Source organism: Ochotona curzoniae, unplaced genomic scaffold (genome assembly GCF_017591425.1).
Source record: "Ochotona curzoniae isolate NIBS_2020 unplaced genomic scaffold, NIBS_Ocur_1.0 scaffold_4937, whole genome shotgun sequence".
NCBI classification, from domain to species: domain Eukaryota; kingdom Metazoa; phylum Chordata; class Mammalia; order Lagomorpha; family Ochotonidae; genus Ochotona; species Ochotona curzoniae.
The window spans coordinates 3,899,229-3,912,297 of NW_024467126.1; positions in this window are offsets into that span (position 1 = coordinate 3,899,229).

Consider the following 13,069-nt stretch of genomic DNA (forward strand, 5'->3'; position numbering starts at 1 on the left):
CGGCCCTTCACAGAGTCACAGTTCTCCAGGGACCTCCCCGTGCAGTCAGGAGCCAAAGGACGCCGTGGAGATCCGAAGCCTGGAGCCAGGAGCTTGTTCCAGGTCTCCTGTATGGGTGCAGGGGCCCAAGGACTTGAACCTTTCCTGGATCTTAAGCAGGGAGCTGGATGGGGAGCGGAACAGCCAGGACACAAACCGGCGCCCCTGTGGAGATCCTGGCACTTGCAAGGGAAGGATTGGCCTGGCAGGTCAGCGTGCCAGCCCCAACAGTGTGCTGTTTCAATATACAGGTGTGCCATAAACCCACAGCCAGGCTGTGCACCTGCCTACTTCCTGCCTTTTCATGCTGTTGGGAGCTGAGCATCTTCCAGAAGGGTCCACAGCCTTGAGTCGTCTCTCTGGTGGGAGGGAAGGCACCGCTGCCAAAGCTTCTTTTTGGACCAGAACATTCTATTTTGAGACCCACAAAGCAATCACTCCGGACCGGACTTCGGGAGCCACCGGGGCCAGGCCTGTTTTTGTAGGGCGATGGGCGGTGGGACCCAGGAGAGCCACGGTGGTGCCAGGAAGGAGCTGGCTTGCCACGCTGAAATCGAACACAGAGGTGTGGCATCCCGGGGTCTGAGGGCCAGTGGGCTCCTTCCTCACAGGGGCACCCCTCGGGGACCGGGGTTGACGCTCACCCAACTCTCGGGACCCCAGGGAGGACAGGCTCCCAACCGCAGGCTGCGCTAACTGGCTGGGGCTACCCGGCGTTTCAGTCCACTTGAGGTGACCCAGGAACGGGCAGGGCACAGGAGGCCTTGGCGGCGAGATGGGCGGGAACGCAGCCAGGACATTCAGGTGCCACTTCCCTCGGAGGGCCCCCTGGGCCCAGGAATTCCATAAAGGACAACTAGGCCAAGAGATGAAGAGCCAAGCCAAACCCAAAGCCTCCGAGAGGGTGTTTGGCCAATCCCCTCCCTGGACGCAGCCTGACCCCTTCGTCACTGTCACAGCCACCACCCCTGGGCCTGTGTCGGACTGCTGGTGGCCACGTGCCTGACACCCCCAGGCCGTTCCCATCAGGGTGCCCCTCCCTCTAGAAAGCACGTGCCCCTGGGGTCCTCTGGGAGCCTCGCCACCTGCCTGCCCCCGTGAAGAGAGGGAACAGGGTGACGGGGTTGGGGAACCACTGAAGAAACATTTTCGATGCTTCTGGCCAAGGTACCTCCACGATGTCCAGGCACCAGGGCCTGGCTGTCACCGCTAGGGCGTCAAAAATAACAGAATGCGGGCTCCAGACACAGATGACGAAGGCCCGGAGGACCAGGTGAGAGCGCCTGGGGACAGGGCAGTCCAGGAGGGCCCCTTGGAGGGGCAGGGTGACCAGTCCTGGGGCCTCTGCATGGTGCAGCTTGGAGTCTCAGCAGGTGCCTCCGACTGGAGGGAACCAGATGGGATTGGCAGGACGGGTTTGTGGGGATGGGGTGCACTGCTTACCTGGGAGCTTGTACTGTTTTAGGGGTGGGGGACTCTGGAAGCCCCCAAAGGGAAGAGGCCGCTGATGGCAGCTGCAGGGAGAATGGGCTGAGGGACCAGGCAGCCAACGGGAGGGGCCGTCCTGGAGGAGAACCCAGGTGGCACATAGGACGGAGCAGGGTCTTGGGTGACCACAGGGCATGTAGCCAGGAGCACCTGCTGAGGGGCCGGGCGTTTGGCTTCCTGAGGCAGGAGATGCTCTGTGGTCCCAGCACAAACTGAGCGGTCCCAGGGTCCGAGACTCGGGGAAGGGATTTCCAGATGGGGCTCGGAAGGAGGAGTAGGAGTGCCCGAGGGTTGCGGGTCACTCGGTCACCCTGTGTGCGCTGCCATCTCCTCTCCTGGGCCCTCCACGGGCAGCAGTTTCTGTGTCCTGGCTCTGTTCCACCAGGCACTGTCGGGGGCTGGACTTGTCCCCCCAAAAGGCTAGGTCCGTGTCCTCATCCTCTGGCCCCTGAGAACACATTTCTGGGCAGCTCTGAGTCTCATCCAGGCCCCATGCTGCACACTGTGCTCAGAAGAGTGGGGCTGGAGACACCTGCGGGGCGTGTCCAGGGGGTGGCTGCTGGCCTCAAGCCACAGGAACCTGAAGGTGGACTTCTGCTGCTGTGCTCAGGCAGCCAGCTCTTGATGCCACCTGGAGCTCCCGGAAGCATCTCCTGGACACGGTGAGGCAAGGTCTGCAGGGGCATGCCCCCCCTCTGCACACTGCAAGCTGAGGTGCCCGACCTGAGCTAGGGCGTGCACAGTGGTCTGTCTGAGGCAGGCAGGTACAGGCCCATGGGCTGAGAGATGGCAGAGCAGGGAGCAAGTCCTGAGGGGTGGGGTGGTGGAACCAGGGGGACCAGGGAAAAGAGAGGGGTCCAGCAGAGCCACACCCAAAGTGCCCCCAGGGAAGCAGGAGGAGGAGGGACAGAGCAGCTGGGCTGAGGGCTGGTGGACGCGCCAGGGTGGGCTTAGCCGCAGCTGCAGGGGTCATGTGACTGCAGCCAGGGTCCTCCCCAGCATCCATGCCAAAGGCAGAACCAGGATCCTGCCTCCACACTGGACCAGGGGAAGGAGCCAGGAGCTAAAGCTTCAAGTCCCGTGTGTCTGTCACCGCCTGCCCGGGAACCCCCACCTGCCCAGGGCTGTGGGAGGGGATACAGAGACCCCTACCTGCCCAGGGCTGTGTGGGAGAGGGGATGCAGTGACCCCCACCTGCCCAGGGCTGTGTGGGAGAGGGGGTGCAGTGACCCCACCTGCCCAGGGCTGTGTGGGAGAGGGGGTGCAGTGACCCCACCTGCCCAGGGCTGTGTGGGAGAGGGGGTGCAGTGACCCCCACCTGCCCAGGGCTGTGTGGGAGAGGGGGTGCAGTGACCCCACCTGCCCAGGGCTGAGTGGGAGGGGGGGTGCAGTGACCCCACCTGCCCAGGGCTGTGTGGGAGAGGGGGTGCAGTGACCCCCACCTGCCCAGGGCTGTGTGGGAGAGGGGGTGCAGTGACCCCCACCTGCCCAGGGCTGTGTGGGAGAGGGGGTGCAGTGACCCCCACCTGCCCAGGGCTGTGTGGGAGAGGGGGTGCAGTGACCCCCACCTGCCCAGGGCTGTGTGGGAGAGGGGGTGCAGTGACCCCCACCTGCCCAGGGCTGTGTGGGAGAAGGGGCTGGACAGAAGCTTGTACTCTAACCTCCAAAACTGCAGTTTCGGGGAAACTGACTAGCCTGCAGCCGAGAATGTTGAAACACCAGCACCAAAGCCTCAGCCGCAGCAGCAGAGGCTTACAGGAGAAGCTGGCGTGACCAAACGCAAGAAAGACGTGTGTTTAACAGGTGTGAATAAATAAAAGTGAGGCAGCCAATCAGAAATGAACAGTAAGTTTGCAAAAAACAAAAATGTGATACACGATTTTTAGAAATGAAGAACAGGACTACTATAATTAAAAACTGACTGCGAGGCGCCTGGCGCTGCGGCGCGGGAGGGTAAGCGGCCGCAGGGTGCCCCAAGTGGACGTCAGTTCTGATCTCAACTGCTCCACTTCTGGTCCCTGCTCATGCGCCTGGGCACGCAGCCGAGCATGGCTCAGGTGCTCGGGCTCAGACGTGGGGCTCCTGGGTGCCAGGGCTCAGACGTGGGGCTCCTGGGTGCCAGCTTGAGCCTGGCCCAGCCGCTGGTACTGACACTGGTGTCACGATGACTGCAACAGAAGTTATCCATGCAAATGCGTCCACGTGACCTTTGCCCAAGCTACAGATGACTTCGGGTGAGCAAGGGTGGCCTTCTCAACAAATGGCCTTGCACACCCTCATGCAAACGCGGCTCTCGGCGTTACACCCAACTTCCCACCTTACACTGGAGAGCTCGGCCTCGCGCGGGCCATGGATCGAAATGCAATGCACAAAACTGCAAACGGATTACAAGAAAGCTTCTAAGAACATCACGTCATCTAGAGCGGGCAAAGAGCTCGTCAACATGAACCTGAAGGAGAAAATGGCAAGTTCATCAAAAATCAAAACCATCCTGAATCGCACTGCTAAGACAACACGACAGATGCAGATTAAGACAGAAAAAAAAAAAATGTGCATGGGGCCATTGTTGTGGCACAGCGAGAAAAGCCTGCTGCCTGAAGCACCAGCATCCCATGTGGGCACTGGTTCTAGTCCCGGCAGCCCCACTTCCCATCCAACTCCCTGCCTGTGGCCTGGGAAAGCAGTCGAGGACGGCCCAAAGCCTTGGGACCCTGCACCTGCGTGGGAGGCCCAGAAGAGCTCCTGGCTCCTGGCTTCGGATCGGCGCAGCTCTGATCCTAACAGCTGTTTGGGGAGTGAGCCAGCAGATGGAAGGCCTTTCTTCTCTGTCTTGCTTTCTGTCTTTCCTTTATCTGTAAATCTGCCCCTCAGATAAAAATTAATTTTAAAAAGTAAACGCAAAAGAATATAAGAATAAAGAACAAATTGAAAGCGTACAATAAAAACATATATTCCTAACACATGGAGACAGAATAAACTTGACACTTTTGTTCAACAATATGCATGTCTGATCATTTGGTACCATGGAAAGTCAGATTTACAGAGAGGAGGAGAGACAGAGAGATCTTCCATCCGATGGTTCACTCCTCAAGTGGTCACAATGGCTGGAGCTGAGCCGATCCGAAGCCAGGAGCCAGGAGCTCTTCCGGGTCTCCCACACGGGTGCAGGGTCCCAAGGCTTTGGGCCGTCCTCGACTGCTTTCCCAGGCCACAGGCAGGGAGCTGGATGGGAAGTGGAGCAGCCGGGATATGAACTGGTGCCCATGTGAGATCCCAATGCATGCAAGGCAAGGACTTTAACCACTAGGCTACTGTGCCGGGTGCATGGTTCCAGATTTCTCTATACTCAGGACTGACACAGGTTATATGAGCTGGCGGCTCCTCATCCCCAGGGACTGGGACAGGTGGAAGGTCGTGAGTGGCTTCCCCCTTTGTCTCTCCCCTCCCGCCCCCCAGGAACAACAGTAAGAAATAGCAAATTGGAAGCAATGCATTCACCCAATTTTCCCTAAACCTTGATCCTTCCCACACAGATTTTCAATTCCTTTCCTGTAAGGCGGCAACAGTTGGAGAGCGAGTTTTGAAGACATACATTCCCAGCAGCAATGCAAACAGACAAAGGAGATACACACAGGCTCGCCTCAGGGACGAACCAACAAAATCCGCACCCCGGGCAGCGTGTTTCGACTCTTGCATCACAGGGTGGCTGCTCTCCCCGGACCGTCCAGCATTCCAGCACAGATTCTGCTGCAGAAAGCGGAAGTCAGGATTGTGGCACAGTGGGTCAAGATGCTGCCTGCAATGACAACATCCTACATCAGAGTGCCCCTTTGTGTCCTGGCTGCTCCGCTTCCCATCCAGCTCCCTGCCTGTGTCCTGGGAAGGCAGCAGGGGACGGCCCAAGGGCTGGGACCTCCTGCACCGGCGTGGGAGACCCAGACGGAGCTCCTGGCTCCTGCCTGAAGCCTAGCCCAGCCCCTGCTACTGTGGTCATTTGGAGAGGGAGCCAGCAGATGGGAGATGTTGCGCTTGCTCTCTCTTTCTCTCTCTTCTCTTAAAAACATGAAGTTTGTGAGAGGCCTCTGGCGCTGGCCCTGTGACCTCGGGCAGGGCAGGGTGGTGGGAGGAGGACCCCCCTCTCCCGTCTTCTGGGTGGGGGGAGAGGGTGGGGGCAGGTCCCATACCCATGACCCTCCCAGGCGGCTCCTCCCAAGGGTGATGAAGCGATAGGCCGGGTGGGTGGGGCAGGACCCCACCCAGCGACCTTGGCATCCAAACCTGATACGGAATGACAGGCAGCTCACGGCATGTCCCGGCCATTATGTAATCGTGGTAGATGCTGTTTAAAGGATTACATAAACATGGGAAATATTCGCAACATGTCAGGTGGAAAACAACTGCACGCCCACTGTAATTACAGTTCTCGACGCAGACCCGGGCTCTCGGGGCAGGCAGCCCCAGACCCCAAGTTTTACCCAAGACAGGTTTTTTTTCAGGCTGCGTTTTGATTTTTTAATAGATTCACTTAAAAGGCAGAGAGAGAGAAAGAGACTTGTATTGTCTGGTTCACTAGCTCCCCAAAATGGCCACAACAGCCGGGGCCAGCCAGTCTACAGGCAGAAGGAACCCATGTGGGTCTCCCACTAGAACCATGCTCTCTGCTGCTTCTCCAGACACACGAGCAGGGAGCTGGATGGGAAGTGGAGCAGCCGGGGCTCGAACCAGCGCCCACGTGGTATGCCAGTGTCTCACCTGCCGTGCTGCGCGCCTGCACTTTGCTCTTCCACCGGAGTTGCTCACCGTCGGTGGAGACTGTGCCTCAAACACCCGGACTTCCAGCTGCTTTTGGGCAATGTTCTGGTCAGCCAACACTGGGCAGGATTCCCATATGGCCAGCTCTTGGGGGGACCCTGAAGCCCCCTTTTCACCCTTGCACTCATGCCCTGCGTCCCTCGCTGTAGGGCAGCGGGTCAGCTGGGCTGTGCCTGCGTCTGCCAGCTTCCTCACCCCGTCACCAGCCAATGCTCTGGTGTCATTTCCCAGACACGGTGACAGCTCACATCGCACTCTGCACGGGTGGAGGGGCCTGGCATCGGGGCTGGCCTGCTGAAGGGCCATGTGGTCACCTCAGGGGCACACTGGCTGCGGTGGAGGCCCCAGGGGGCAGCAAGGCCCGAAGGGAGGAAGGGAATGACGCCGCGAGCAGTGGGTCCAGCCACACTACGATGCAGCCTGGTGGCGTCATGGCGCCTGGGTATGGCACACAGGCATAGCGCCTGGGTATGGCGTGACCACAGCAGGCGCACACGGACACTCAGGCCAACAGCCACGCTGTGTCCACTCCCGGGTCCTTGTCCATGCTGTGTCCACTCCCAGGTCATCATCCACACTGTGTCCACTCCCAGGTCAGCGCCCACGCTGTGTCCACCCCCATGACAACCTATACCGTATGCCATATCCATTCCCATGTGAGTGGCCACACCGTGTCCACTCCCAGGTCAGCGCCCACACCGTGTCCACTCCCAGGTCAGCGCCCACACCGTGTCCACTCCCAGGTCACGCCCACGCTGTGTCCACTATTGGGTCATTATCCATGCTGTGTCCACTCATCGCACGCTGTGTCCACTCCCGGGTCATCGCCCATGCTGTGTCCACTCCCAGGTCATCGTTCATGCTGTGTCCACCCCCATGACACCCTATACCGTATGCCATATCCACTCCCATGTGAGCGCCCACGCCGTGTCCACTCTCGGGTCAGCGCCCACGCCGTGTCCACTCCCGACTCATCGTCCACGCTGTGTCCACTCCTGGCTCATCGCCCACACCGTGTCCACTCCCGGGTCAGCGCCCACACCATGTCCACTCCCGGGTCATCGTCCACTCTGTGTCCACTCCGGGGTCAGCGTCCACGTCGTGTCCACTCCCGGGTCAGCGCCCACGCCGTGTCCACTCCCGGGTCATCGTCCACTCTGTGTCCACTCCCGGGTCAGCGCCCACGCTGTGTCCACTCCCAGGTCAGTGCCCACGCTGTGTCCACTCCCGGGTCAGCACCCACGCCATGTCCACTCCCGGGTCATCGTCCACTCTGTGTCCACTCCCGGGTCAGCGCCCACGCTGTGTCCACTCCCAGGTCAGCGCCCACGCTGTGTCCACTCCCAGGTCATCACCCACGCCGTGTCCACTCCCGGGTCATCATCCACGCTGTGTCCATTCCCGGGTCATCGTCTATGCTGTGTCCACTCCCGGGTCATCGTCCACGCTGTGTCCACTCCCGGGTCATCGTCCATGCTGTTCCCTCCCTCATGTCTTCCTCCCCCATGACTTCCCACCCCTGGCGCTGGGGTCCCTCTCGGACCCAACTGACTCACCAGAAGTGGCAGGGACTGCGACATAGAGCAACAGGAGAAGTGTCCATATGTCCATGTGGGTAAAAAAATTCAAATGCTAAAGACTTGGGCACTGGGAGCTGTGCAGGAACATCGCCAAGGGCTCAGCTCCCAGACCATGGCTGTGACCGTGGCTGTGACCGTGGCCGTGGCTGCCGCTGAGAAGAGCCAAGTGGCAGACTGAGGGAGCCTGCAGCTGAGGCCCCACGCGTGGCTCCTCAGGCCCTTCCCATGCTCCCTCCCCGCTGCCCCCCCAAAAAACGGGCTGAAGCCGGTTCACCTTCCCGGAGCTCCAGCGTCTCCGCGTCTCCAGGGACTTCCGCGTTCCCTGGCTCTCTTTTGGAATCCGGGCAGTGCTTACACAGTGCAACGCTGTCCATTTAGGACAGAGCCGCTCGGCGCCTGCACCGCCGTCGCCTTCCGAGTCCTCGTCTCTCAATCCTGCTCCCCTCCTCCATATGCCTGCAGACCAGAGACTGTCCCGGGCAGTTCACGGAAACAGACTCCCGGTGCCCCGTTCCTCCTGTGTGTCTCTCAGAGCCACGCCACCATAGCCCATGCATACCCGATGCCTCCTGGGTTGAGCGGCAGCCCACGCGTGCCACAGCCACCCATATTGGCCCACGCACCTCGAACAGGTCTCTGGCCATTGTGCACACGACCACCGTGGATGACCGTGGGCCACTTGCCACTGCAGCATCCACTGGAAGCTCCTCCGGGTGTCTGCCTCGGAGAGGCGGGGCCATTCTGAACCCTAGACTGTGGCGTTCTCATCTTCTCTCTCCTCTGGCTCCCATCTCACAGAACCCAGAGACGCCTCTCCGACTAGGCCACCTCGGCACGCATTCCTGGGGCTCAGGCGTCTTTGGTGTTTTGGGGCACCAGTGGTAGAGTTGTCCCCTTTGGGTCAGGTCAAGGCCCAGCAATGTCTCCGTCTTCCCAACCGTGTGGTCCCTCCAGTCTGCATTCCTGGGAATCGTACTGGGTGGAGCTGGGTGGAGGGGCAGCTGCCCAGGGCTCCTGTGAGGGCAGAGTGACCCAGGATGTGACTAGGGGGTGCCGTGGGGGCTGAGAGAAAGGGGACGGGTGCACCTAGTCCCCATTGGGGGACACCACAGACACCCAAGGAAGCTACAGAGCAGGGGCTGGCGGCTAGGAGCCCAGTCGGGCACTAAGGGCAGAGGGGCCAGCACTTGGTAACTAACTGACTCTAAAGACAAGCAGCTTCTAGAACATAGGAGAAACCTCTAGGCCCCCTGCCCCTCTGCTACTAACAGCGCTCACATCCGTTACCAAAGTCCCTTGGCCGCCGGGAGACACTGGCGTTAAACCCACTTTACAGGTGGAAGACCTGAGGCTTGGCCGAGGTGAGCAGCGGCATGGAGCCCAGGCACTCGGCCATCCTCTGGCTCCAGTGCATGTTCAGCTCCTGTAGTCCATCAGGATTGCTGTCCCAGGCGACTCGGAAACCTCGGGGCTGCCCCTCCGCCCCCCATCCCTCTCCCCCTGCAGGTGGAGCAGCTCCGTGCCTGGTACCCAGACTCAGGCCCGGAGATGGTTGGGCTGTCCCTCCTAGCACAGCTCGCCCCATACCCTGATGTTCGCCACCCACCGTCGCACGTCACACCCAGGCCCTACAGGACAGGCGTCAGCAGGGAGCAAGCTCCCACGCCCACCCACCGGGGCCCGTGGAGGTCCAGCCCCAGGCAGAGTGGGGCCTAGGCCCAGACACCTGCTCTCTGACCCCTGAGCTTAGCACCAATCCCCGCCTCCTCCAAGGCCTCTCCTGAGGGTGGGGGAATGACCAGGGGCAGAGCCTGCAGGCTGACCGTTTGCGCGGAAGGGAAGGCCACCGCAGCCATCAGAGGGTGGCAGCTTTGCAGAGCAATGGTGCAACGGCCAGCATCGCAGCTCACTTAGCCAATCTTCCACCTGCAGATGCTGGCACCCTGTATGGGTGCCAGTTCTAATCCCAGCTGCTCTACCTTCCATCCAGCTCCCTGATTGGGGCCTGGGAAAGCAGCCCAAAGCCTTGGGACCCTGCACCCACATGCGAGACCCAGAACAAGCTCCTGGCTCCTGGCTTCAGATCAGCTCAGCTCTGGCCATTGTGGCCATTCGGGCTTTCTCTCTGTAAATCTGTCTTGTCACTAAAATAACTAAATCTTTTTTTGTTTTTGTTTTTAATTCAGTGCAGAAATTTCAAGCTTTTTTGCATCAAAATAAACCCGGGTTTTGCAGCAAGGTCTTGGACACAGTCGTTAAGCCGTTCCTTGGCCTTCACATCCCAAATCCAAATACTTGGGTTTGAGTCGTTTCACTGTTTTTTTCCTGTGAGATTCAGTCCACCAGCCTGGAGCCCAGCAGCCTACAGACAAAGGATGGGTCCCGAGGGGGCGTGGCATCCACAGCCGCAGGTGCCAGTGGGCCAGGGGGGCTGCGGGCCTCAGCCAGCTGAGCAGGAGACGCAGCCTGGCAGCTGAGGTCCCTACGGTCACGGTCATGGCTAGCTAAGGGGACCCCTGCACCTCCTCCAGGAAGCCAAGCTCAGCCCAGGTTGTCCACAGGGGAGCTGTGAAAGTGCAGTCCCAGCTCCCCCCGCCTCCCCAAGGTTCTAACCCAATGAGGCGACAAGGGGTCAGTCACCTGCACTTCTTAAAAGATGCATCGATTCGTATATTTGTAAGTCAGGGTTTCACGGAGAGGAAGAGCGAGGTCTTCCATTCTCTGGTTTACCCCCTAAATGGCTGCCGTGGTCAGGCGGACCGGGGCTTTCTTTCAGGCTCCCACGGGGCCAGGGGCCCAAGGACTTGCTGCTTACCCAGGCACATTGACAAGGAGCCGGATGGGAAGTGGCGCAGCTGGGACTTGAACCAGTGCCCGTATGGGATGTGGGCACTGCAGGTGGCACATTAACTTGCTAAACCTCAGTGCCAGCCCAGGGAATCTGCATTTTAAACATGTTTTCCGTGTGGTTCTGACTCAGAAGCCTCCAAAAACCCTGAAACCGAGAAAGTCTTGCCATTTTCTGGGTGTGGTGGATTGTTGCTACCTAAACCGTGTACCGGCAACGTCCGTGTGCGGAGGGAGTGAGGGGTGCAGGGAGCGGTGCCCGGCGCCTCGGCTGTTCACCAGTCTACACCCGAGAAGCAACAAGTCACATAGGGCTTTGACTCCGCACAATCGGGCTCCAAACCCTCGGAATGCCTTTGCAAGCCAGGAATTCACTGCCCAGGTTTCCACCTGCCCAAAAACACAGCCATGCTGCCCGCAGGCACGCCCGGTGCGCCCCAGCCAGGGAGAGACACCCTGGGGCGCAGAGGGAACCGCCCGCTCAGCAAGTCACACGGCCGTGGGATCCTCACGGCTGTGGACCGCACGTTTCCATAGCAGCCCCACACCACCCACACACCACAGCCCTGCCCCGTCCCTCCAGTCCCCTCCTCTGAGCACGCATGGAAAACTGCACCCCCGCCATGCCAGGCCTCCACGCATCCTCCAGCGCAGCCGGGTCACACTGCGGCTGTCCACCCACCCCGTGCTGATGGACACTGGGGGTGTGTCCAGCTTCAGAGGCCTGGGCCGGGGTCAGGGGAGGCTGAGGGTTCGGAATAAGGGCCTGTGGTCGGGGGGAGACAGGAGCTGGGCAGGGCTGCGTTCTTGGCCTTGGTTTGGAATTCAGACAGGGTTTGAGGCGTAAACCACATGGCGGCTGTGTGGTTGTGGTCCCCAGACTGTGGCCGGCCTGCTGGCCCGAGGTTGGAGTCCAGCAGCCTCCGCTCCCTGGTTGCCAGGACTCAGCAGCTCTGTGTGTGGTCCAGGGAAAGGTGGAGACCACACCAGCCAGGACCCCCGAGTGGCCCTGACCTCCTGGCCCTGAAGGACACGGCTCTGCCCAAGGTGCCCAGCCCCTGTCACGTGGCAGATAGGGGCCTGAGGGCAGCCAGGACTGTATGGGATGACACACCAGGGCGGGGTAGGGGGCAGGACTGCAGCAGACCCAGGAGGGCTTCCTGGAAGAGGCGACAGCCGAAGGACGCTGAGATGGGAGGACTGGGTCTGACGAAGGAGAGCCATGGAGTGAGAAGAGAGAAGCTGGCCTCCTCAAAGCCAAAGCTACAGGGGTGCCTTGCTGACCTGGGGCTCCACAGTGCACCCCTGCCAGAAGCACTGAGGAGGGGGCTGCCTTCTTGGCCAGAGCCGGCACCTGAGTCCCCAGGGACCGAGCCCACCGCCCAACGGGCAGGGAGTGGCCGCCGGAAGGTTCTGGGGAGCCTTGTGCATACTGTGTGGGGTTTTCAGAAAAGCCATTGGAGAGTGTCCCCAAACAACCGTGCCAGCCTGAGTCCCTGCGTCCTCGGCCAGCCTGCGGCCAGCCTGGATCAGGCCATGGCGACACGTGGGTCGCGGCACCTGCTGTTAAACGCCCGGATGACACAGCACATGGAACTGTTTTTTTCATGTTTGTCATCAGTATTGGGTGAAGCTCAAATAAAATAAACAATAAGGACGGAGGACAGCAGGGCTGAGGACACCAACTCCGCCGATTCCTGCCTGGACTCTCCACTTGTTCCCAGGGAAGATTGCGAGGGTAGCAACCCACACTGCAAAAATGACAACAGTATGTTCCAGATGTGTTCTGTTCGGGCTGAAATGGCCAGAGCTGAGCTAGTCTGAAGCTGGGAGCCGGGAGTTTCACCAGCGTCTCACGCAGACGGCGGGGACCAGGTGCTTCCACTGCGTTTGCAGGGAGCTGGATCGGGAGTGGAGCAGCCGGGATTTGAACCTATGTTCTTCTGGGGTATGAGTGTTGCAGACTGTGGCTTAATCCACAGCGCTTCAGTGCCTTTTCCCGTCGGAGGAACAGCAGCCCATCTGCCCAGCACCTGCTTGGGACAGCCTGGCCCAGGCTTGCCAGAGGAAGGGGACGAGCTGTTACCACGGGAACACGGGAGGTGCAGCCACGCGCCCCCCTCCCATGGGAAGGCGTCATGAGCCAACAGCGTGCAGGGGCACTTGGGGTTAAGGCGTAGAGTGCCCACGAGCCTGGAACGCGCTGCCGAGCCCAAGCCGCACGCCCAGGAGGCCACCAGCGCCCCAGCAGCCGTTAAACCCTCTGTGACCCCGCCTTCGGGGTGCTTCATGTCCGAGTCAGG